At 45.7% G+C, this 25,296-nt stretch overlaps 1 protein-coding gene across 1 annotated transcript in view; it reads left to right on the top strand.

The window, feature by feature from the left end:
• Positions 1-18,488: 18,488 nt before the first annotated feature.
• Positions 18,489-25,296, top strand: part of LOC144165226 (uncharacterized) — a 90,202-nt gene continuing 83,394 nt past the window's right edge. Inside the window, exon 1 of the mRNA XM_077695344.1 lies at positions 18,489-18,729. The gene's annotated coding sequence lies outside the window, so the exon portion shown is untranslated. The remainder of the gene's footprint in view (positions 18,730-25,296) is intronic.

Raw genomic sequence — 25,296 nt, 5'->3', positions numbered from 1 at the left:
ATTTTTTTTAGTTTTTCAACCCTTCGTTAGAGCAATAATCTCCATTTACGCTATTATAACGATTACAGGTAGAATTTTCGCGAAATCTGCATTATTCTGGAAATGCCATGCGTTATGCGTTTTGCCATTTCCCGTATTCTTTTAAATTATTCTTATTTTTTAGTTTTTTTTTAATTTTGTACGGCAAATTATCGCCATTTGAATGTTTTCACGATTACAGGTGAAACTTCCGCGAAATGGGCATTATTGTGGAAATGCCCTGCGTTATACGTTTTGCCTATTTCCGTACTTTATATTTTTTATTTTTTCGTTTTTCCAAATTTCTTCCCATAATTACCTCCATTTACGATAATATAAGGATTACATTTGAAACTTTCCGAAATCTGCATTATTATGGAAATGCAGGGCGTTGCACGGGTCACCAATTTCGGACATTATTTTATTTTTTCTTATTTTTTTAGTTCTTCCAAAATTCGTTCGGAAATTATCTCCATTTACGCTATTATAACAATTACAGGTGAAAGTTTCGCGAAATCTGCCTTGTTGTGGAAATGCTATGCGTTATACGTTTTGTCATTTTTCGTAATTTTTATATTTGTCTTATTTTTTTAGTTTTTGAAAATTTCGTCCGCTCAATTACCTCCATTTACGTTATTATAAGGTGACATATGAAACTTTCGCGAAATCTGCATTATTGTGGAAATGCAGGGCGTTACAGGTTTCTTTCGTCATTTTCCATAATTCTTGTACTTTTCTTATATTTTCATTTTTCAAAATTTCGTGCGGTCTTCATTTACGCCATTGTAGAGATTACGGGAGGAACTTACGCGATATGTGCATTTTTGTGGAGATAAAGGGCGTTACACGGTCCTGGCTGTGGGGGTACTCGGCAAAGAATGCTACGCATAAAAGTGTCGGTGAAGTAGAGAACCGGGAGTGTTTGTGTCTCACTGCTGTTTGATATAACTGCGCATTAAAACAAAAATAAGTGGAATATATATATATATTTATTGTTGATGGCATCCCTGAAGGCCTTCACTTGGGCAGAATATATGTTCTAGCTTAACTTATTTTAAATGAAAAAAAAAAATGGGGGAGATGGGCAGTACCTAACGCAAAGTGATAGTATGTACGGAGAGAGAGAGAAAACACTTTATTAAAAAGCCTGGTTATGTGCGACCGACAGCCATAGCCTGCCGGTGACCATGGCAGCTCGTTCCGCGAGTCTCTTCTGGGCCTGCACGTCCCAGCTGCTCAGCGCCTCCTCCCGGAGCTCTACTGAGGAGATCAAGGAAAATGGGTCTTCAGAGCATGGCCATATGAGATGGGCGACTGTGTCCTTCACACCACGCGCGGGCAATTAGGTGACGGATATAAAGTAAGGTGAATATGGTGCAGTATGGAGCGACATGGCAGCGTGTTCGTCTGTAGTAGGCGCCACAGACGTTCTTCGGCATTAGTAATATCTCGATGTGCGGGCGGATACACTCGTCGGGAGAGACGGTAGTGTGCAGTGATTTCTTGGTAGCGTAATAAGCTGTCTCGGGCTGATCGAGGGCACGAGGCTTGGTCCTGCTCGGGTCGTGAGCTCTCGAGCTGCATGATTGACCGCCTCGTTACCAGTGGCGGATCCAGAGGGGGGCGGTAGGGGCGATCGCCCTTCCTAAAGCCTGTGTCAACTTCCCCCCATCTCCCCCCTCCCTTCAGTGCCTGTGGCCACCTCCTTGGTCAGGTTGCCCCGGCCCGACTGCCCTAACCGCAGAGGAAGCCGAATGGCTAGAGCGGCTGTTATGATCGGCCTTCACGGCTTGAGAGGTAGCTACACGGCAGGCATAACCGAAGTTAGTCTCCTAACCGTGGTTATCGCAAACCGAGCTATACTCGGTTACAACTCAAGAACGGCACCGCCTCATGTAGTGCATCACTCCGCCAAAGCGCCGGACCCGTGACGTCGGTGCGCGCGCAATTTGAAAGGGGTTTGCTATGAATGCGTGATATCGTCTGCCTTGTCTCACGCAGCTTGTTTGTCGTCACTGGAGTCGTTTATAAGCATATTAAGTCCAAAAAATCACGGGCACGGCTCACGCCATGTTCAAGATGTTCCCAGTAACGCCCTACTTGCGCCGCGCGGAGAAACATCCGGCTACGGTGATAAGGCATAGCGGCAACTTCCGGTGCCGTTCTTAAGTTGTCACCCAGTATAGGGACCGGAACCTGGTGTTTGCCACGCGACACTAGCGCCATTTTTTTCCCGTAGTGGCGGAAAACGGAAGTTATGGAATAAAAAAAAAAAAGAACGTGCCGCAGCTGTGAGCGCGATGCCCACAGCTGCGGCACGTTATTTTTTTTTTTTTAAGCGTGAGCGCTTTTTTTGCTTGCCGCGAGTGTTTCCCGAGGCAGTAGGGCTCGAACGTTAATTACCTCATTTAGGTTAATTAGTTAATTATTGATTAGTCAGATTGGGTTAAAAGTCAAAGTGATGTCAATAGGGGTTGTGAGGTATCAAATTAAAGGACTCGATTAGTGGAATCACGTGGTAATAGTCATGAGGTCATAGATTGGGTCATAGATTGGGTTAAAAGTAAAAGTGATGCGACTAGGGCTTGTGAGGTATCAAATTAAAGGCCTCGATTAGGGGAATCGCGTGGGACAAGTTAAAAATTGCTTCCTGGTCATAGTTATGAGACAGTCATGTGAGTCATGGATTGGGTTAAAAGTCAAAGTGGTGCCACTAGGGCTTGTGAGGTATCAAATTAAAGGTCTCGATGAGAGGAATCGCATGGGCAAGTTAGAAATTGCTTCCTGGTTATAGTCATGAGACAGTCATGTGAGTCATGGATTAGGTTAAAAGTCAATGTGAGGCCACTAGGGCTTGTGAGGTATCAGAATAAAGGTCTCGATGAGGGGAATCGCGCGGGACAAATTAAAAATTGCTTCCTGGTCATAGTCATGAGACAGTCATGTGAGTCATGGATTGGGTTAAAAGTCAAAGTGGTGCCACGAGGGCTTGTGAGGTATCAAATTAAAGGTCTCGATGAGTGGAATCGCGTGGGACAAGTTAAAAATTGCTTCCTGGTCATAGTCATGAGACAGTCATGTGAGTCATGGATTAGGTTAAAAGTCAAAGTGAGGCCACTAGGGCTTGTGAGGTATCAAATTAAAGGTCTTAATGCGTGGAATCGCGTGGGACAAGTTAAAAATTGCTTCCTGGTCATAGTCATGAGATAGTCATGTGAGTCATACATTGGGTTAAAAGTCAAAGTGGTGCCACTAGGGCTTGTGAGGTATCATATTAAAGGTTTCGCTGAGTAGAATAATGGGGGACAAGTTAAAAATTGCTTCCTTGTCATAGTCATGAGACAGACATGTGAGTCATGAATTGGGTTAAAAGTCAGTGATGCCACCAGGGCTTGTGAGGTATCAAATTAAAGGCCTCGATTAGGGGAATCGCGTGGGACAAGTTAAAAATTGCTTCCTGGTCATAGTCATGAGACAGTCATGTGAGTCATGGATTGGGTTAAAAGTCAAAGTGGTGCCACTAGGGCTTGTGAGGTATCAAATTAAAGGTCTCGATGAGTGGAATCGCATGGGACAAGTTAAAAATTGCTTCCTGGTTATAGTCATGAGACAGTCATGTGAGTCATGGATTAGGTTAAAAGTCAATGTGAGGCCAATAGGGCTTGTGAGGTATCAAATTAAAAGTCTCGATGAGAGGAATCGCGTGGGAAAAGTTAAAAATTGCTTCCTGGTCATAGTCATGAGACAGTCATGTGAGTCATGCATTAGGTTAAAAGTCAAAGTGATGCCACCAGGGCTTGTGAGGTATCAAATTAAAGGCCTCGATTAGGGGAATCACGTGGGAGAAATTAAAAATTGCTTTCTTGTTATAGTCATGAGATAGTCACGTGAGTCACAAATTGGGTAAAAGTCAAAGTGGTGCCACTAGGGCTCGTGAGGTATCAAAATAAAGGTATCGATGAGGGGAATCATGGACAAATTAGAAATTGCATCCTGGTTATAGTCACGAGCTAGTCACGTGAGTTATAGATTGGGTTAAAAGTGAAAGTGGTGCCACTAGGGCTTCTGAGGTATCAAATTAAAGGTGTCGATTAGGAGAATTAAGTGGGACAAATTAAATATTGCTTCCTGCTTATATTCATGGGATAGTGACGTGAGTCATAGATTGGGGTAAAAGTCAAAGTGATGCAATGTAAAAAGCAAGTTGCACATTCGAGATGGGGGCTGATGGGGCGTTGAAAAGTGTGCTAGGAATGTGTGTTCGCGCTGGTAGTGAAAGCGACAATAGCATATCTGCACAAGATCCCGGCATCCCAAAGTCCAAAGTCGGCCATGAGTCGTTCGGGGAAAATTCGTTTTTTAAGCTCGCCGCGAGCAGACTTGTTCAGTTTGTGCTTCCTTCAAGCTCCCCTATTCTAAGGGAAGATTTTGTGCGTCTTCAATATTACTGGGGAATTTCTGACCCGTTTCGGAATGAGAACAGAATGAGCTCTGCATGCTGAGTGGTCGACGCACCTCCGGTGCTTCCGAATAGGACGTTATCTACCGGGGCCCGATCGCGAAAGGAAGCCACATCTCTTACCGCACATTGGGCAGGGGTCGTTTGCTTTCGCGAAAAAAAAAAGGCTGTTTGGGTGTATTTTCACAAGCAATAAACACCTTTTCCTGATTTAGCGTCAAGAAAACTTTAAAGGAATGCTACCAACAAATGTTTTGAAAAGCTCTTCAGCAGGCCTTTAAAAGCATGTCGAGCTTTTAATATGTTTGGAATCGTGTTTTTTCTATTTCCGATATTTTTCTAAGCAAACATGAAAAGAAAATTTTTTTCACGCCCTTCACTATTTGATGGAAATTACAACTCTACTGTGGTGGCACCTCCTTGCAATTCGAAATGAAGCTTTTGTCTTATATATAAAAAATAAATATATTCATTTGTTTTGTTTGTTTATTGCTACTTTGTTACTTGTGGCTGATATGCCATGTGAAGCAACGTACGTACACTCTAAACTTTTTTTCCACCCATATACTCCCTAGAGGTTCTTTTTCGCCTGTTCTCTAGTGATCCTCCTTGTAGGAGTTTTTTTTAGTACATGGAACAGGGAGGTTTTGTTTACCTCCTCAAAACAGGGTGTTTTTAGGTGATAGAAAGGAGGTAGTTAGGGAGTGTTAAGAAATGTTAGGGAGAATTTAAGGAGATCAAAATGGAGTATTCTTTACTTCCTCAAGGCGTTTTTAAGTGATGTTTATGGACTTTTTAGGCGGTTGAATAGGAGCCTATTATGGCTCCCTTGAGAAGTACTTATGTTATTTTAGGGGCGTTTTGAGGAGGTTCAAGGGAAGCATTTACTTCTTTTGCATGGAGTTTTACGTTTTGTAGGCCTCGCGAGGGGAGTTTTTAGGAGGTTCAAGGGAAGCATATATTTCTTTTGAATGGAGTTTTGCAAAGTTGGGGCGGTTTTGTAGGCCTTCCGAAAGGAGTTTTTTCAAGGCCACAAGGGAGAGTTTCTAGTTCCCTGCGGGAGTACTGATTTCACACGGTTTTTCTCGGTTTCAGGTTTATTTCAAACGAACTTTCGCATACAAGTTTACATGGTACATGGTGTACACAAGGAGGCTCCGAAATAAAAACTTTGGGCGACCTCCTATAAGAAAGCAAAAATGGTAAATTGCTAAAAACACGCCAGTTAGGAATGGAAGACAGCAATAGAATGCTAGTTGAACAAACCGTACAATTAATATTACTACAAGAACTGGAAATACGCGACAAACAAAGATAGGCGCAAACACAACCACATGGTAAGTGAAATCATTATACAGGGTGTCCCAGCTATCATGCACCAAGATTTCAAAAAAAGAGAAATCGCGAAACTCGAAGAAAACCTAGTGCATAATGTTTGCAGTACTGTGAAGAAGCGGAGAGTAATTTTTTCGTTAATGAGACTTAATTAATTAATTGTAATTAAATATCTAACTCGAAAAATACTGTCCTAATCACTAAAGTGTCAATGAGGCACTTGTAGGTAACCATGAGGTGCATCTAACTGCGCTATTTTCAGCGACGAACTAATTGCGTACTAATTTATTCTGACTGATAAAGGAAACCCGCGAAATATGAAAAATACCACGTGACGACGCTTACGCGCGCATTGTGAAGCAGCGTCCCCAAACAAAGCTGATTGAAAGCAACTGCTTTGCGTATTACCCGCCCGAAGAGACAGCGCATCACCTTGATAATAGCATGCATGGAAGGAGCAGCAGCAGCAAGATTCGCGGGACGCGTGTGCAGATAAGGAACAAACTCGGTCGCGATTTCTTCTTTCTTTCTTTTGTCTATTTCATTCTGGCTAACTCAGAGGCAGCCTGTTTGAGGGCGTTGCTTTACGGTGCGCGCGGAGGCGCCGTCACGTGGTATTTTTCATATTTTGCGGGTTTTCTTTATCAGTCAGAATAAATGTGTACGCAATTAGTTCATCGCTGTAAATACCGCAGTTAGATGCCCCTCGTGGTTACCTACAAGTGCCTCATTGACACTTTAGTGATTAGGACAGTATTTCTTGAGTTAGATAATTAATTATAATTAGTTAATTAAGTCTCATTAACGAAAAAATTACTCTCCGCTTCTTCATAGTACTGCGAACATTATGCACTAGGTTTTCTTCGAGTTAATCCTTTACTCTTTTTTAAATCTTGGTGCATGATAGCTGGGACACCCTGTATAATAATAGCGGGTCGGGAACGCGTCAGTACTTATCAGAACTTATCAGAACGCATCAGCACTCAGTACAGAAAGTGAAAAAAATGGTTGCAGTGGTTTACAACAACAAAAATATTTCAGTTGGTGGTGAAATGAGCGATCTGTGTGCTAGTTGAACAAACTGTAGAAACAATATTACTACAAGAACTGGAAATACGCGAAAAACATATAGGCACAAACACAACGGCATGGTAAGTGACATCATTATATAATACTAGAGGATTGAGAACGCGTGAGTACTTATCAGTACGCATCAGTACTCAGTACACAAAGTGAAAAAAATGGTTGCAGTGGTTTACAACAACAAAAATTTTTTTCAATTGGTGGTGAAATGAGCGAGAGCTGTGTAACGATTTGATATTGAAAGGTAACGAGAATTTTGTAGATGGTAAAGGCACAAGAGATAAATGATGTAGGAGACAGACAGCAATGAGATGGCTATGGATAAATGAGTAATATAAAGAACGAGAAATATGCTGCGGAAAATACCAGTGCGTTTTGATAAAGACACAAATGCGCCAAGAAAAGTGACCCAGTCTGAGGGGTTAATTGCAAGGATATAGAACAGAATGCGTGGTTTTGCGACAGCTTCTTCAGAGTGAGAAGAAAAAGCCATGTAATTCGTGTTTTTCCGATAATTTTCAGTTGATTCATTTGGCACCAGTTGCCAACATTATTTAGATAATTGTTTCAAGCTATATTAGTTGGTTAATATTATTGCTTCACTAAAAGATAGCTGTATTATCAGCATACTGAAGGGCCCATCAAATATCCCCTGTTCAGTAAAAAAAAAAGAAAACGTCAGAAACATAATACGAAATTCTTTAAACTACTATCCCATGATTACAGGATTGAAAACAAATAAAATATTGGTGAGGGATATTGATGCGATAAAAGTTAATTAGTTCTAAATCCTTCACACGTGGTTTGGTGCTGGCAAGGTCCAAAAAGGCATGTTCCACAAATGTTAGAGCTCTGTGTGCCTTCTTGGGATATTGAATGTTGAAAACCCAGAACGATGCAAACAGACTACACAGTCCTCCCAGTAAAGGTGATGCAGTCAAGACACTCTGGCCATCGATGCGGAGGCTAATTTCCCCGTTCGCGGAATGCAGGCAATGAGTCAAAGGAACATCTACCTGAAAAAGCAAAAAAGAAAAAAAAAATGACCCACATGTAAAATTCAAAACACACACTATGGTTAAATGAACTTAATAATTCGGTACAGTAATAAAATTGTTATGCCAGGTTCCCTGCGAAGATTCAGTACTTAAATTAGGAATGCAAAGGCTTCATAAAACCAAGTGCCAGTACATTAACCATCGTGGCTTTTGCAGCAATAAAAAAGATATTACTTCCGCACAATATACTCGAGCACAACTTTAAATGACAGTGAAGTTAAAATGCAAGTCTCTCTAGGTTGATAGATTATACCCCTCTTACACCTGGCATTTTTTTAAAAATAAGGTTGAAACTAGCAAAAACACGTTTTCACCGGAAGGGCTTAAGTGGCCTGACGCGCACAACTTCTTTCTTGGCTGCCGCTGGATGGTGCTACTCGTCCATACTTGGGGTGGCAGTACCGCTTTCCAAGGGAGCATGCGAGCTACGCATGAGAAAATCGTTCGACGCCAAAACTTGCGGGGCCTCAAAAGGCCAATGTTTTTCTTCAGTGAAGCGTAAATACTGATCACAGGTCCAATGGAAAAACATGTTGCTTAGTGGTCTCGAACGGCAAATGACAGGGGAGTTTGGGGAAGCATGAGCGATTTGACCGGAACTGACCAAACTGCTTGGTACGTGGTAATGTTGTATTCAGTTGCTTGTATACTGCTATTAATCACCGCTGCTTCACTTGCTTCCGGTTTATCCTGATGCAAACAGCGACTGCAGTCGTGTTTGCGTCACGTTTGATGAGCAGTTGAACAGCGATTTCTCAGCACTTAAGGCATCTTGGCACTAAATCAATGCTGAAATGGCTATGCGGAGGTCCGACTTCCGTTTGAAATCAACTTGCTGGTTGTCTTCAATGACCCTTTAACAACAAGTTACCCTTATGCCCCATCACTGCAACCGATTGTTCCTCCGTGTGGTGCAAAGTGTGTTACTGTGATTATTTTCAACGTGAAACGAACCGTTTCTGTGATTTGTAGGACTGATTCTGCTATTAATTACTGCAGTGACAACAAGCTATGAAAGAAAATCCCGCCATCTCCACGAAGTGAATGATGATGAGAGGGGCGAATCTAAAATGCTTATCAGCAGACAATGTGACGCATTAAGTGCAAGCTGCTTTCATAGTGTGTGCATTGACATTAGGATATGGCCCCCTGGCAGAATGATGCGCTGCGCGAGATTTTGCCGTACCTAAAAGGACAGGCAACTCATTTTTAGGGAGTATAGGATCTGTAAAAGGGTTGCGAGTTGGGCGAGTTGGTAATTATGCATTGCGAAAAATAAACTGCGCGCAAATTAACGAGGACAAGAACACATGAAGACGGCACAAGCGCACAGTCGCAACTAGTTTATTATTGCACAATTCAAAGCTCTATATGCCCAAGCGCCCAATTGCCGCGCCCCCAATGCGCCACAGTTCTCGGCGCAATCAGCCGAAAATACTAAAAAACCGTAACAACAAAACCACAAAACGAACTTTGAGGCGCACGAAAGGCGAAAAATCAGCAAAGATAACCGCATCATACATGGATTAAGACCCCCCTCCCACCCCCAACACGCATTCCCAGAAGAAGCACCGAAATAGCGCTCAATGTGCGTCTAAATATGCGACTTCTCGATTAAGCAGGGCGATAGAGGGATGACTGATACATTCGGAACCAGCATTTCTGATGTGGCTGGCTTCTACAATTTCTCGCGTTCGCTGGTTCTTATGTCGCAAAACGATGGCTGTGCGCTCAAACACAGGGACACAATCAGGTCTGCATGCGCGGCAATGAGAAGATAAGTGGCTCAGGTCACGTTGAAAAATGAAAAAAAAAATATACGGTACTTTTAGACGTCGTACGCTCGAGTTTGTGACAACGTACCCGCGTGCGGCTCTGTCCTGAAGTTGGGAGAAATGCAGGCGGGTTGTGTTATATTTCTCGTCTTGCATTACGCTTTCTTTTATATATTAGCGCCCTCTTTCCCGATCTCTCCACCTTCCTTCCCGCTTCCGTCTGACTGCGCTGATTTTCGCCAGCACGAAGTAACCGTCACGTTGCTTTGAAACGACGCCGCGCGCGACAAACGATTTCATCTCGAATGCCCTGTTACAAACCGGCCTACAAAAGAATGCGAACGCATACCCCAAAACCCACAAACAAGTAAAATAATACGAGTGTGCGCTTTTTTCTTTGCCCGTGCGTGTACGAGCTGTGAGCGGCACGGGAACCCGGGTACTTCGCTGTTAAAGGGGCCCTGAAAGGCATTTTGAGCACACTAAATGAACTAGCGCAACCGTTAGATTGGGTCGTCAACGTCCTCTGTGCCAAGTATTACTCTTTTACGCGCAGCGGAAAGCTCACACTTTTGTTGCAAAGTTTGTCGCTTTTTTCTCACCCTTTCCTTCGTGTTTTTGGACGCCGCCATCTTCACATGTCTACATCATCGATTCCCAGATGTTCGTCATGAGCTAGACATCCTGCTATTGGGCGGCTTTTTCACGCACTTCCGGCAAAGAGATGAGTCGTCTGCTCAGCGTCGGCTCGCCGGCTGATCTGCCAGCGGAGTGCTTGGGCATTTTACGACAAACGAAACAAGTGTAAAACAAACGCTTAACCATTTGTATTGAATGCAACACGGCCATAACACGACATGGATATTCTGTTACCTGAGTACGTTCCATAAAGAAAGCGTTGAAGCCCCGTGGCACTTCTTTCGTGCAATCGCAGAGAACGCCCTGAGCCGAATGCCCGGGTTTGACGCATACATTTTATTCAACTTCAAAACAATCCAGAGATGCGTTTCTAACGAACACAACGTCACAACATGCGTTGAAAGTCTGAACCACAATTGACAGAGGATGGGTTGCCTCCTGCCCGTCGTAAATTCGGTACTCACCTCGCGCGCGGTTTGCGGGGACGAACAGCAAGTCACTGAACTCTGGCACGCAAGCTGATGGCTTTTAGCCACGCACACTGCACATACCCCATGCGAGGTTGAGTCGTACGTCGCACGAGAAAGATAATCCAGACCATGGGAAGCACTATCCACCCGCAGAAGCACAACGTCGCATTTCATCGCGAAACAAAGGCGTCCACAACACACACACACCACCGCCTCCTGTAATGCCAAACGCATCTCGCACTTCCCAATGGGAGTGAGTGGTACGCCTGCAGTTCCCACATGTCGCGAGGTGGGGCCCCAAGCTGAACCGGGATCACGCAACCGTAACTGACTTCTGGAGCGGTTTGTGCCTTGTTACCAAGGCAACCGATGTTTGAGATTGTCAAAGAAATGGCGCTCGCTCCAGCGCTAGAAAGCTCAGAGCCGCGACGGAGCATGTTTTGCCAACTTTGCCGCTCTCCACCACGCGTCGCCCCAAGCTGAACTGGTCACATGATTGAAGCGTTTTGTGCACGGGTTCTGTATCGATTTAATATGACTTCTTCACATGCCGCCGGCAGGAATTACCACCGCCGCAAAATAAGACCCGGCACCAGCGGGGCCACATCTGATACGGCGCTTTTTGGATAAACAGTGCGCGGTGCATGAAAGGGACGGAGCGCACGACCCTCCTTGTGCGGCTGCGAGTTCGCCGCCGATAAAAAGTCATGTGCCGCCAGCAACGTACACCGCGAAACGGCAAGGCCAGGCCGCCGCATACATGCGGCCAGATTTTTCGTTCGCTTTTCCAGCCTTGAGCGGAGTGCATGATTCATGGTGTCAACAAAGCTTGCCCGTAGCAGACGACAATAGCGGAAGTACGTCACCTCTGCGGAGCGCAGCATCATGGGAGGCAAGGCTTGCGCACCGTCAACAGCGGAGAGTAAGTCGAAAGGAGGAGGAAACGCGGAGCGACGATAATGCGCGGTTTTTGATTTACGATTTCTCAGCTAATACTCATCGCTCTAACATAATTCTTGCGGGATGAGATTGCAAATACATTGCTTTATTTGGGTACATGTACATCCATGCATCGGCGGAAGGTATTTCAGGACCCCTTTAACCCTATCCAAACGTTTGACAAATGCATCGACTGATGAAAGACCACTTACCAGCGAGCTGTCCACACCTGTCGCCGTATCCAAATGCTGTTTGCGGCTGTTCCTCGTGTGACAGGGGCACATGAAAATCTTTCCACCAAATGGCACTACTAGTCCTTCACAAATAAGAAAAAACGACGGCCCAAGGTGAGGCTTGAAGCTCCGGCCGCGCCGTCACCGGCCGCGCTGCGTTGATAGTTGTTTACATCCGGGCAGCCAGTCGTGCCGCCAGGGCAAGTTGAGTCGCTGCAGTCGGGTGCGTTGGCGCGCTGGCACGAGAATTTAAATCGTCTATGTATGCGCAAGCAAGCGAAGCAGATGAACATTGCAATTGTTTGCAACGGCGAGAACTGCATCTTCGTTAGCAGCAGAGTTTGACAACACCTATCGCCAAAATAAGCAGATTGAGACAACCCGGCCGCGCTCTCTGCCTGTGATCGCGCTGGTTGAAGCATCTATACGGGTATACGTACGGTATTGGTTTTGTAGCTGCGTGCAACCGTCGCGTCCTGCTTACTCGTTCTAATTAGCATTAGGCCACGGTTGAAGTGCTGGTGCACGGAGACAACAGAAGACTAACATGGCGACCGCCCGCTTGAGATGATTACCTCAGATAGGGCGTTTATTGTGGACGTGGTAGTATACAAGGAACGGAACGCCATCTCACAAATGGTGTTAAGTTGTTCTAAATCCTCCCTTTTGCTACCCGGATGGGCAACGGTACTACCATGGAGGTTCGTCCACTTCTTTAGATCATGCCTAGAGAGTACATTTTTTGCTATAGGTACTTTTCAGGGCACATTACTTGATTAAAACTCCATTTCCGGCTAGTTTGCGTTTACAGTGTAGCACCAACACAATAATGTACCAGGATGGTAAACATATCTATGGTGCTTTACGTTTTTATGGTAGTAAACAAATATACACATGACGAACCAGCGCGCTTCGGAAGCCTTTTACATCCCCTGGCAGTCTTACAGCAGTAACTGAAAATAGCACCCGCTGCAGTGGCTCAGTTATGCTGCTGAGCCCAAGGACGCGGGTTTGATCCCGTTCGCGATCTCTGCTTTTCTTATGGAGGAAATAAAAGGCGATCGTATGTCGAGATTTCGTCGCGCGTTAAAGGTGCGCAGGTGCTCAAAAGTAATCCAGAGCCCTCGTGGCCCAGGTGCACAGCCGCGGCGCGTAAACTCTCATAACTTGAATTTAAAAAGGCCCTATATCTCCGTCCTTTGCTGCAAATGCCATCGAAAGACAGTAGTCGCCTGCCATCCGAGCCTGTAAAACCCCCTTGTGTCCCCCCCACCCTGGTCTCTTTCGCTCCCCCTCCACCACCATAGATGAAGTCGAAGTTTGCTCAATTTGATCCGACTCTCCTGCGTTCGCTGCATCTGTTCAGAGCTCTTTTTTCTATGGCTCTTTGGCGCGAATTAACAGCCCCCCAAAAAAGCAACACACAGCGCCTCAAGAAAGCAAGCAGTGCTTGCTCCAAAGTAGTGGATAGGGAGCGTCGTGCTGCTAGGGGGAAAAGAAACTCGAGCCACCGTCGGGAAAAGAGTTGTCAATCATGAAGCTGGGGAATTTGAAAGTCCGGTGAAGTAAAAATATAATATTTTCCAGTAGTCCCATGACGGCACCTGATTGCAGCACCAGACTTTCCTGTAGTGAAATTTGTTATAAACGACTTCATGCTCTAGAGAGTATGTTGCAAGCCACCGACAGAACGAGTAACGCCAGTCACGTGATGCGCCGTCAGAATGACTGTCCCCAAGAATACTCGTGGCGACGTCACCCACTTCTTAGGGAATGCGCGGCGCAACAGCGCCATGATGCGCCCTGCAAGACGTTTCGAAGGGTTACTCTTTTAACGTGACAGCACTATACTGTCTTTTCTGCTCCTTAAAAGTGTAATGAATAAATCGACATGCATGTATTCCAATATACAGATACCTGTTTGTGTCGTCTCGGTACAACTATTCACAACTATCTGAACACTGGCACCACGATTTGTAAACTATTCCACCATAAAAATAAGGAAAGTTTAGGAGAGGCTGTGACCACCTCTTTCGTGCAACCGGTAACGCCATCTTAGGAGTGTTCACTTGTTCTTGTATTTTGAGCCCATTCTCCCTTTGGTTCTCCTTAAGTCGCTTCTCGCTTCGTCTTCTCCAACTGTGCCTCTGAACTTGTGGAAGCAATTTTGTAGCTTCGGCAGCAACGAAAATTGATCACTTGGATTGTTTCAGCTTGTCCCGCAAAACGACATATTGCCGCACTAGCGACGCCGCAGCTGCGAATTCGTTTGTCAATTCGCACCATATAGAGCGGGCTTATGGCACCCTACTTGCATTTACGCTTAGGGCAATAGATCCATTTTTGCCACAAGTGTGGTTCCAGAACATGAATACTCATCCGCCCACTTTCATTCCAATACCGTATCAATTCGAGGCGCAGAAAAAGAAGTGGCTATGATTATCATTGTAACGATCGTCCTTCTGCAGCTCCGCTAGACATCTTGTACCTCATCACATAGCTTAGCTTTGAGGCTCACTTCATTCTACTGTTACAGTATATATGCCCAAATCCGAGTAACGGTTTTTGCAGTGGCTCAGAAAAATCAGCCCGCATTTAGAAAGATCCCCGTACAAATATTTTCCGGGGTGGGCTGACAGCAACACATGTGAAGTTCCCACTGCGTTCCCTCCTCACCGTTGTGTTACTTCACCATCGCGCCCCGCTTGGGCCAACTACATTATGCAACCGGCCAGCGCGGACGGTGTGCAAGCCGTGTATTGGCACAGAGTGTTCTGCGAAGGCCGCATTACCATGGTTACGCAAGCGGCTGCCATAGAAATGCTGCACCTTATCAATATTATTTTATTTTATGAGCAATAATATGGATTACGATCGAAACTGTGTAGCATATGTTATACAACTCCCAGACGGCAGATCAAATTATCTTTCGAGCGAATGACATTTGCTTTATGTCAATGTTTCAGCGCTACACGACAACACCGAAGGACGTTTGAGATGAATGATATTTAGCGGCGAACCGTGGTTCGGGAGCTCATTCAGCGGCGAATAGAGTGGCCTCGACAGCAGTGCCGCATCAACAGTGAAGAAAGTTCACTAATACACCAAAAAATACGGTTTCTAAAAAGTGTCAGCAAACATATTTCCCCTTCATATTGTGTTTGAAATAAAGAAAGGCAAACAAGTACTATGTAAAGATAAAATCGTGCCCACAATGTGCGCTGTACCCTAATACGGATTCTTCGCGGACTTGTGTCGGCTTGTAATATCAACTGATGTCACCTAAACTGGTGATCTTTCTAACTTTATTTAAAGATATTCCTTCGTTATCTTTTCAAAAAATAGATTGTATGAAAACATTCTAGATGGAGACCTTTCATTTGATCTCCCCCAAGCCCCAGTAGTGTCACACTCACGTTTAACCCAACCTATGACTCACGTGACTATCTCATGAGTATAACTAGGAAGCAATTTTTAATTTGTCACATGTGATTCCCCTCATCGAGACCTTTAATTTGATACCTCACAAGCCCTACTGGCACCACTTTGACTTTTAAACCAATTTGTGACTCACGTTACCATCTCATGACTATAACCAGTAAGCGACTTTTAATTTGTCCATGATTCCCCTCATCGAGGCCTTTATTTTGATACCTCACGAGCCCTAGTGGAACCACTTTGACTTTTAACTCAATCTATGACACATGACTGTCTCATGACTATGATCAGGAAGCAATTTTTAACTTGTCCCATGTGATTCCACTCATTAAGGCCTTTAATTTGATACCTCACAAGCCCTAGTGGCCTCATATTGACTTTTAACCTAATCCATGACTCACATGACTGTCTCATGACTATGACCAGGAAGCAATTTTTAACTTGCCCCACGCGATTCCCCTAATCGAGGCCTTTAATTTGATACCTCACAAGCCCTGGTGGCATCACTGACTTTTAACCCAATTCATGACTCACATGTCTGTCTCATGACTATGACAAGGAAGCAATTTTTAACTTGTCCCCCATTATTCTACTCAGCGAAACCTTTAATTTGATACCGCACAAGCCCTAGTGGCACCACTTTGACTTTTAACCCAATGTATGACTCACATGACTATCTCATGACTATGACCAGGAAGCAATTTTTAACTTGTCCCATGCGATTCCACTCATCGAGACCTTTAATTTGATACCTCACAAGCCCTAGTGGCACCATTTTGACTTTTAACCCAATCTATGACTCATATGACTGTCTCATGACTATGACCAGGAAGCAATTTTTAACTTGTCCCACGTGATTCCACTCATTAAGACATTTAATTTGATACCTCACAACCCCTAGTGGCCTCACATTGACTTTTAACCTAATCCATGACTCACATGACTGTCTCATGACTATGACCAGGAAGCAATTTTTAACTTGTCCCACGCGATTCCACTCATCGATACCTTTAATTTGATACCTCACAAGCCCTAGTGGCACCACTTTGACTTTTAACCCAATCTATGACTCATATGACTGTCTCATGACTATGACCAGGAAGCAATTTTTAACTTGTCCCACGTGATTCCACTCATCGAGACCTTTAATTTGATACCTCACAAGCCCTACTGGCACCATTTTGACTTTTAACCCAATCTATGACTCATATGACTGTCTCATGACTATGACCAGGAAGCAATTTTTAACTTGTCCCACGTGATTCCACCCATTAGGACCTTTAATTTGATACCTCACAACCCCTAGTGGCCTCACATTGACTTTTAACCTAATCCATGACTCACATGACTGTCTCATGACTATGACCAAGAAGCAATTTTTAACTTGTCCCACGCGATTCCACTCATCGAGACCTTTAATTTGATACCCCACAAGCCCTAGTGGCACCACTTTGACTTTTAACCCAATCTATGACTCACATGACTGTCTCATGACTATGACCAGGAAGCAATTTTTAACTTGTCCCACGTGATTCCACTCATTAATACCTTTAATTTGATACCTCACAAGCCCTAGTGGCTTCACACTGACTGTTAACCCAATCAATGACTCACATGACTCTCTCATGACCATGACCACGAAGCGAATTTTACTTTGTGCCCCATGATTCCCCTAATCGAGACCTTAAATTTGATATCCCACAAGCCCTAGTGGCCTCACTGACTTTTAACCTAATCCATGACTCACATGACTGTCTCATGACTATGACCAGGAAGCAATTTTTAACTTGTCCCACGCGATTCCACTCATCGAGACCTTTAATTTGATACCCCACAAGCCCTAGTGGCACCACTTTGACTTTTAACCCAATCTATGACTCACATGACTGTCTCATGACTATGACCAGGAAGCAATTTTTAACTTGTCCCACGTGATTCCACTCATTAAGACCTTTAATTTGATACCTCACAAGCCCTAGTGGCCTCACATTGACTGTTAACCCAATCAATGACTCACATGACTGTCTCATGACTATGACCAGGGAGCGAATTTTACTTTGTGCCCCATGATTCCCCTAATCGAGACCTTTAATTCGATACCCCACAAGCCCTAGTGGCACCACTTTGACTTTTAACCCAACCTATGACTCACATGACTATCTCATGACTATGACCAGGAAGCAATTTTTAACTTGTCCCACGTGATTCCACTCATTAAGACCTTCAATTTGATACCTCACATGCCCTAATGACATCAATTTGACTTTACCCAGTCAATGACCAGTAATTAATTAATTAACCTAAATTTTACGTGATTAAAATGAACGTGCGTCGCCCGGACCTAGTTTCTGGCAAAAAATGTGCGTGTCACGTGACCAACATCATCACGGTAACGAGCGGTTGCACTTTTAACTGCACGTAAACACGCGTGCTCCACATTCACACGCCAGGAAATACCCAGTTCAGTTTTGCGATTTTCTTCCGCTGGTGGCGCTGTTGAACGGCGCCAGCAGCGCCACCTGTCCCACGTTCGGGCCCCTTCACGGTTTACCCTCACAAACCGAGGAGCTGCATTTGCACCAGCCGTGAACCGGCGCAAGTTAATCGACAGCTTCGCGGAGCGGCGTGGGGAGCAGCCGTGCTTGGGCTTTCTCTCTGCCCCCGCTTTCTTCGCGCATGCTGTCGTTCAGGAGATTGAAACAAAAAGAGCAGTTACCTCCGCATTTTTGTGTTTTTGTATTTATTCAGACGGTGCAATAAGCTGCGGCCGCCGCTGCGTAGCCGGGATTGCTCAGCCGCTCTCACCGCTCTGTTTTTTCTATCAAAATAAACAGAAGTGTAGTGGACGCGCATTTCACGGCTCACTGAAACTGCCTTTCTCACGCTTGCTCGGGCGGTTCGCGTTACCTGACCCGCCGGATGTATGACACGTTAGCTATCGTGTTCCACGCCTGCGCCGCCGCGCCATCGGGGACCGGGGAACGGGGGGGGGGGGGGGGGGTCACCATTTCTCTTCGCCTAATAAAGGCACTTGAGTTCCAGCAACCGATCGGTGTGTACGCTTTTATCGTCATTCGTCAGCCGACGAGACAAGAAGGTTCGGTGGTTCAGTTGGTTCAGTACTGTGGCACAAGTTGAAGGAGATTAGAAGTGACATGTAGTCGAAGGTGACAAAACACTCACCTGCTCACTACATGACCAGAACGTGATTTCGTCGGCCGAGTCGCATGAATCTAACGACTGGTACTGTAGTAGCCACTTGACCCATCCTGACGACTCGAGGTAAGCGTTGGCCATGTGCAAATATATAGCTTGCGTTTAGAACTTTAGATTTGATACCCGCACCTCTTAATTGTTTCGTTTTTGAGTACAATAAGACTTTGAACGTGCCTATCATTGCTAGCTGCAGTATTCGAGATGCCAGTCACGCCAGTATTCAGCCAAGCATAACCTGGATGTTGTAGTTACTATACTGACCCTTCTAACGCAGTTACGAGGAATGTACCAAAATCCTATAGAATCCGCTACGACGATATGCATCAGTGATTGAATTAGGTACTTTTTGCAGCAGTATAGGTTATTCATATGATAAAACTTCAAGGTACGTTTTTCTAAAGATGCGTTTACAAAGAATACGAGCATGTGTTGTTTCATATTGATGAAGTGAACACTGCCCACGATTTTATGCTGGGAAGTTTCAAAGGTAGTGAAGCAATGTCACATAGACTGAAATAATTTTGCTAAAGTACAAGAGATTTGATTATCGCAAGCCGATACAGCATCTCTTGCTCAAGCTTAGCACGACATCATGTCGCTACGCGCTTTGTGATTCATTCTTTCGATTACACGATGAACAGTTCTTTTTAAAGTATTCCGCTGAAAGTTCCCTGTAAGGTTTACGTAAATATGCCTAAGCACTCGCCGTTTGCTAATTTTCGTCGTCTCTGATGCTTCTGCACGTTGAAGTTGCTCTCGCTCTGTTTTACTTGTTAAAACGATGTAACGCACCAGTGAAGATGAGCAAGTGGAGCAGTGCTTGCGCAATCTCCTGTGTGTATCCATTTATTTTTCGAAGAATTTTCTTTGCATGGGTAAGCTCCCCTGTTAGTAATTTAAATCATCATATACTCTTGTACAGATTCTAGGATGTGGCTTTAAGTCATGAGTTTTCGTTCTATCGTCAGGTCAGCAAATATTACTTTTTTGTATTCTGCATATTGATACATGAAGCATTCCTAAACATGAAGCTCGCAATTGCGGCTTGTCATGTACACCGACAGCATTAAACTATCACATTTTCTTTCGTCTTTTTGCAACCCCAAAGCTCTCTCTGAAGAATGAAGAGGGCAAGTTCGCAGAAGATCGACAAGTTCTTCCTTCCTGCTGCTAAGAAATCCCTACATGTTGCAGTCGAAGGCACGGAACAGGCCACCTCATCAGCAGTTGTGCCAACGCTACGACTGGACGAGAAATACGCCAACACCTGTATTCTTCGCCGGTCGGCAGCATGTAGCGTATCGCTACGTCTGCAAGGCGAATGTTCACCCCTTTCTTCTCCGTGCGACCAGACTACCGAATTGGAAAGCGAAAGATTGGACGTGGTATCTCCGAGCATCTCCGCGGAATTCTCGAGTGACATAGGAAAGTTCGTCGGTGGGAAAGTCGATGACTACACTAAACGGCGTTTGTTGGAAACGCATTGGTGCCCTCCGGATTACTACAGTTTTCCATACTCACTTCACCAGAAAAACGGCAAAAATGAGAAGCGATACGTAAGGCGGTCGCAATTAAACAAGTTCAAGGTGCTTGTCCTGTCCGATTATAGCAGGGGCCTGTACTGCAAGTACTGCGTTTTGTTCGTAACAGGTGCGATGGGAGGCTACCAGAAAAATGTCCCCCTCCAAAAACTGGTGACCAAGCCACTCACATCCTTTGCGAAACTGCTGGGAAAGGACGGCGATCTTTCTGTACATGAAGCAAGCAAGTACCACAATGAAGCAATCCTGGCTGGGGAGGAATTTCTCGCACGTCTGAAGGCACCCGAAAAAGATGTAGCCAACCAAGTCAGCAATCAGCGTGTACATCAAGTGAACGAGAACCGAAACCGCCTGGTCCTAATTATAACGTCTATCATCTTTCTAGGGCGCCAAAACATACCATTTCCTTGGCAGCGAGACGACGGAAGACTTCTTGAGCGGTCAAATGAGGCCTCAATGACCTCGAATGAGGGCAATTTCCGCGAGCTTCTGTGCTTTCGAGTATCAAGCGGGGACACTGAACTTCAGAAGCACCTTGCCAGCCCATCATCTCGAGCCACGTACATCACCAAGACGACCCAGAACGAATTGATCAAGTGCTGTGGAGAAGAGGTTCTTGCTACCCTTATTCAGTGGGTGCACGAGTCGGGCGTCTACAGCATTATGTTCGACGAAAGAACCGATGTATCTCACACGGCGCAGCTAAGTCTTGCTCTGCGCTATGTACACGAGAACGCTGTACTAGAGGACTTTTTCCAATTTGTTGACCCTCGCAATGACAGCCATGCTGTCGACGCCAACATAACTGAGCCTATCCTGACAGGAAGAGTACTTGGTGAGCGGATTCTGAAGATGCTGAAGGACCTACAATTCGACTTGGGCAGGTGCGTCGGCATAGCTACAGATGGATGCAGCCTCATGGTGTCATAGCTGCGTGGCGCTGTGTCAGAAATTAAGCGGTGTGCCACAAAAGCAGTTCACTCTCCGTGTTTTAACCACGCACTCAACTTGTCGATCTCGAAGTCATCGCGCGTTCAAGCAGTTAGGAACGCGGTGGGGGTTATGAAGGAGGTAATTTCCTTCTTCACCGCCTCACCAAAACGAAACAGTGTATAACACACTTGGCCACCAGCTGAAAAGCCTTTGCGAGACGAGATAGGTGGAGCGACATGACAGTGTCACCCAATTTCGGGACTCTCTTGTCTTCGTGGCGAAAGCTCTTGACGCCGTCGCCAACTGGAAGGAGCTACAAAGCGCTGCAAAAGCAAGGACGCTCCGCGTCGCCGTTGGCGATGGTGAGTTCATAATGGCGATAGTTTGCCTCTCGGACCTTTTGGCTCACACGCTTCCTTTGAGTCGTCTCTACCAGAAGGAGTGCGTTGATGTGCATACAGCAAGGAATACGCTGACAGACACTGTAGCTGCCCTCACTGCTCAAAGGCGTGACAGTGAAGATGCGTTCACACCTCTCTACGAGAAAGCCGCCGCGCTCGCGGACGAACTTGAAACAGAGCGGCGGCTCCCTCGCATCACGAAGAGGCAGTCCTACAGGTCTAACACTCCATCGCTTGATCCAGAGAGCTTCTTCAGGACATCAGTGTATATTCCTCTACTGGATAATGTGTTGGCAGACCTGAAATGGAGATTAAATGATGATACTTTTGGAGTTTGTGAGCTCTTCCGATTTTTGCCGTCCCAGCTGCTGAATACCATAGCATCAAAAGACGAAGCAAAAGTAGTCAAGCCGATTGTCCAGCGGTATGGATCGCTCGTAAGGCACGGCTTAATAAATGCTAGTGTTATTGCAGCAGAACTGCGACTATGGCGGGAAAAGCAGAAGCGTGAAAGAGAACAAGGAGCGGACATCCCTGCGACTGCTGTTGAAGCATTCTTGATGTGCGACGTCGACATCTTTCCTTCGATCAAAGCACTACTACAAATACTGGCCACTCTCCCTGTAAGCGTTGCCAGCGCCGAAAGATCCTTCTCTACGCTCCGCCGCTTAAAGACATGGCTGCGATCACAGATGAGTGAGACACGCCTGACCGGCCTCGCCTTGCTACATACGCACAGAGATAATCCCTGTTGACTGTGAAAAAGTTATTGATCGCTTCGCCAACGGAAATCGTGAACGACGGAGGTTGGAATTTGCGTTGTAGCATTGGATTGCTCACATTAGAACTTTCAGTAGAAGTTCCCAAATCTACCAACCAGACATCGTGGTGGTCTAGCTGCACATATTCCTGTGGCATTGTTTCTGCAGTCTAGTACATGAACTCCCGTTGTATCTGCAGTAACGCTTCGTTATCAATGGGACATTCACTTTTGAAGTGTAGGTATGTGCTCATCATTATGACCCCGGAAATATCCAAGAATTAGTGGAATTCTGGTGACCACGTCGAAAGAGGGAAAATGATTGGACGTCAATCGGCTCATTTAATGTGGTGCCGGTGCACTGGAAAGCGCCGTGCCTGTTCACTGTGATCCGGATAATGTAAATACTTGTATAAAGAAGGCGTTCTTTCTCACATCAACTTGTCCTGATGACTGCCCGGCACCTCACCAACCCGTGTTCGCACCGGCCATGCAACCCGATTCCTAACAAAGGCTTAGCACAGCAAAATGTGCTTACATCTGAAGTATGGTAGCCCGATATTTGTAGTATTTCTTGAAATTCATTAAGATTAGAAAACTGATTAGAACAAATGCGTAGAACCACTGTGAGCAAAAATTAACAGTATTTATGCTCTGTCGGGGGTTCCTTTGATAATAGTAACTACTAAAAACAAAAGTCACCACCCCCCTCTTCATTTGTACTTCAAGTGACCGCACCCCCCCCCCCCCCCTAAAATGAGTGGCTGGATCCGCCCCTGCTCGTTACCCCCCAACCCTGTATGGGCAGGAGTGCAGATCAATTCCACTTCGGTGTTAGGAGGATTTTGTACGAGAATTGTCCGTGCCTGAGGGTAAATAGTCCCTTTGGCGAAGTTTTTGATGACCGTTTTCGAATCTGAAATTATGATTGCAGGGTTCGTCCGGTGAGCTAATGCCAGCGCAAAAGCCGCCTCTTCTGCCGTTGGCGGATTGCGGGTGCGTACAGTAAGAGAACGGATGGGTGGAATGTTGGGGTCATATAGAGCCGTCACAGCATACGCGCCGTGGTGCCTATTGTCGGCCGCGTCCACGTATATCGTGCTTGGGTTTATTGAGTATTTCTCGGTTACAGATCGGGCTCGTTGTTCCCTGAGCTTTTGATTGTGTACCGGGTGCATGTTTCGCGGGAGAGGGCGAATGAGAAGTTGAGTTTGAATTTCGTGGGGGATGGGGACTCGGGTATCGGCAGTTAGCGGGGCTCGCAGATTCAGTCTGTGCATGATTTGTTGGCGGTAGGGGATGCCGACAGTCGCGACAGCTGATTGAGCCTGTGGGCCTCTATTGGTTCCTCGGCTGTATTGTAGACGCCCAACTGTTCCAATCTGGCGGTGGGAGTGCTGTGGGATATCTGTAGGGCTGTCTTCTAGACTTTTCGTAAAAGTTGTTCTGTTCGATCGGCGATGGATTAAGGTATGGTAGCGAGTATGTAATGCGGCTGATTACAAATGTTTTTATTAGTCGGATTCTTTCAGCTTCTTTCAGTTCTTTATTCCGAGATGCTACACGCCGTACCGGGTGTAGCATCTCGGTTTGATTCATTTGAGTCATGAGTTGCACCATGAAGCGAGGGCTGGCACAATTGCTCTGGATAATTAACCGCAATGTCTTTATGGTGGGTACAGTAGGTACATTCGTTTCGCCAATACTGATTGTTATGTTTGAGGGTGGCTGGGAGACTCGCTTAGCTGGCAGCACGAGAAACTCGAATTTAGCTGGGGAGCATTCAGAACCTGCAGTTCTTGCCTCATTGATGACAATTCGGGCTCCTCTCTGCAGGGTGCATTCTATTTTAACGTCACTGCCTTTCGACGTCCAAATGGTTATATTGTCGGGGTAGAGGTGTATCGAAGGTTTAGGACCTGATCTAATTTGCGTGGGATATTAAGCATAGCGAAATTAAATAGCAGCGGGAAGAGGACTGCTCCCTTGGGGGTGCCTATTGAAGGTAGTTCAATGCCCTTCGACGTGATGTCACCTATTTGAAATATGGCTGTACTGGGTGTTAATAAACTTCTAACCAACGTAGTTATATGTACGTTGGCCGGGGGCTATGGATTCCAAGCCATTTAGTATGGCCGTATGGGACACTATATCGAATGCCTTGGTAAGGTCTAGTTTAAGAATGGATGCGGCGGCCACCTTTGAGGGGGCGACGCGGCACAGCGGAATGAAGGAGGCCAGCCTCCTCCGACTGCTCCAATCTTTTGCGATGAGCCACGTCGCCTACGTCGGCGCGTTTCACTACTGGCTACGGCAGGAGCAGAACCGCATCAACGCAGCCATCCGCAAGGCTTACAAGACGGCCCTGGAATTGATATGCAGCACCAGCACGGCCATGCTACTCGAGCTGGGGGTGCACAACACCCTCGAGGAAATCAGCGAGGCCCAAACGACGGCGCACTCGAGCGCCTCGCCTGGCCCGTCTGGGCCAGGTACTTGACTATACCATGATTTCTAACCATACCATGAATCTAAAGCCAATTTAGATTCGCCCGGCGGCAAGCTATCTCAGAATACCAGCACCAGTTAAATCGCCATTAGTGTGGCGAAAGACACCCCGCACCCTGGGAACCGGCCGGTTCTGGGTGACGCCGCGTAGCCGTTTGCAAAAACGGAAGCACTGTCCGGTGCGGCTGTTGGCGGTGGTCTTGTTGCGCTGGGCTGGTTCTCTCTACCCCACCATAAATTTTGGCAATGGAAGGCGCAAACCAGTGGAAGGCCAACATCATAAACAGAAACTAACTCAAATGTGTCTCATTTAATGATAAACCCCGTATAAAATTGTGATTTACACAAATTTTGAATAGACTTTTCAAATTTGCCCCGTACCGATTGCCGCCACAAGCTCGAACAGGCAAAAGCCACGCGTTGTTTGTTATAATAGGCGTTAACAGCGCCAGAACGAAAAAGTTAGAACTTCTTGTCAGTATTCCTTTAA

Source organism: Haemaphysalis longicornis, unplaced genomic scaffold (genome assembly GCF_048455015.1).
Source record: "Haemaphysalis longicornis isolate Haplotype H1 unplaced genomic scaffold, Haemaphysalis longicornis Haplotype H1 scaffold_14, whole genome shotgun sequence".
In the NCBI taxonomy this organism is placed as follows: Eukaryota; Metazoa; Arthropoda; class Arachnida; order Ixodida; family Ixodidae; genus Haemaphysalis; species Haemaphysalis longicornis.
Note: the sequence above shows the minus strand (reverse complement) of the source record. Positions and strands in the feature narration are given on the sequence as shown.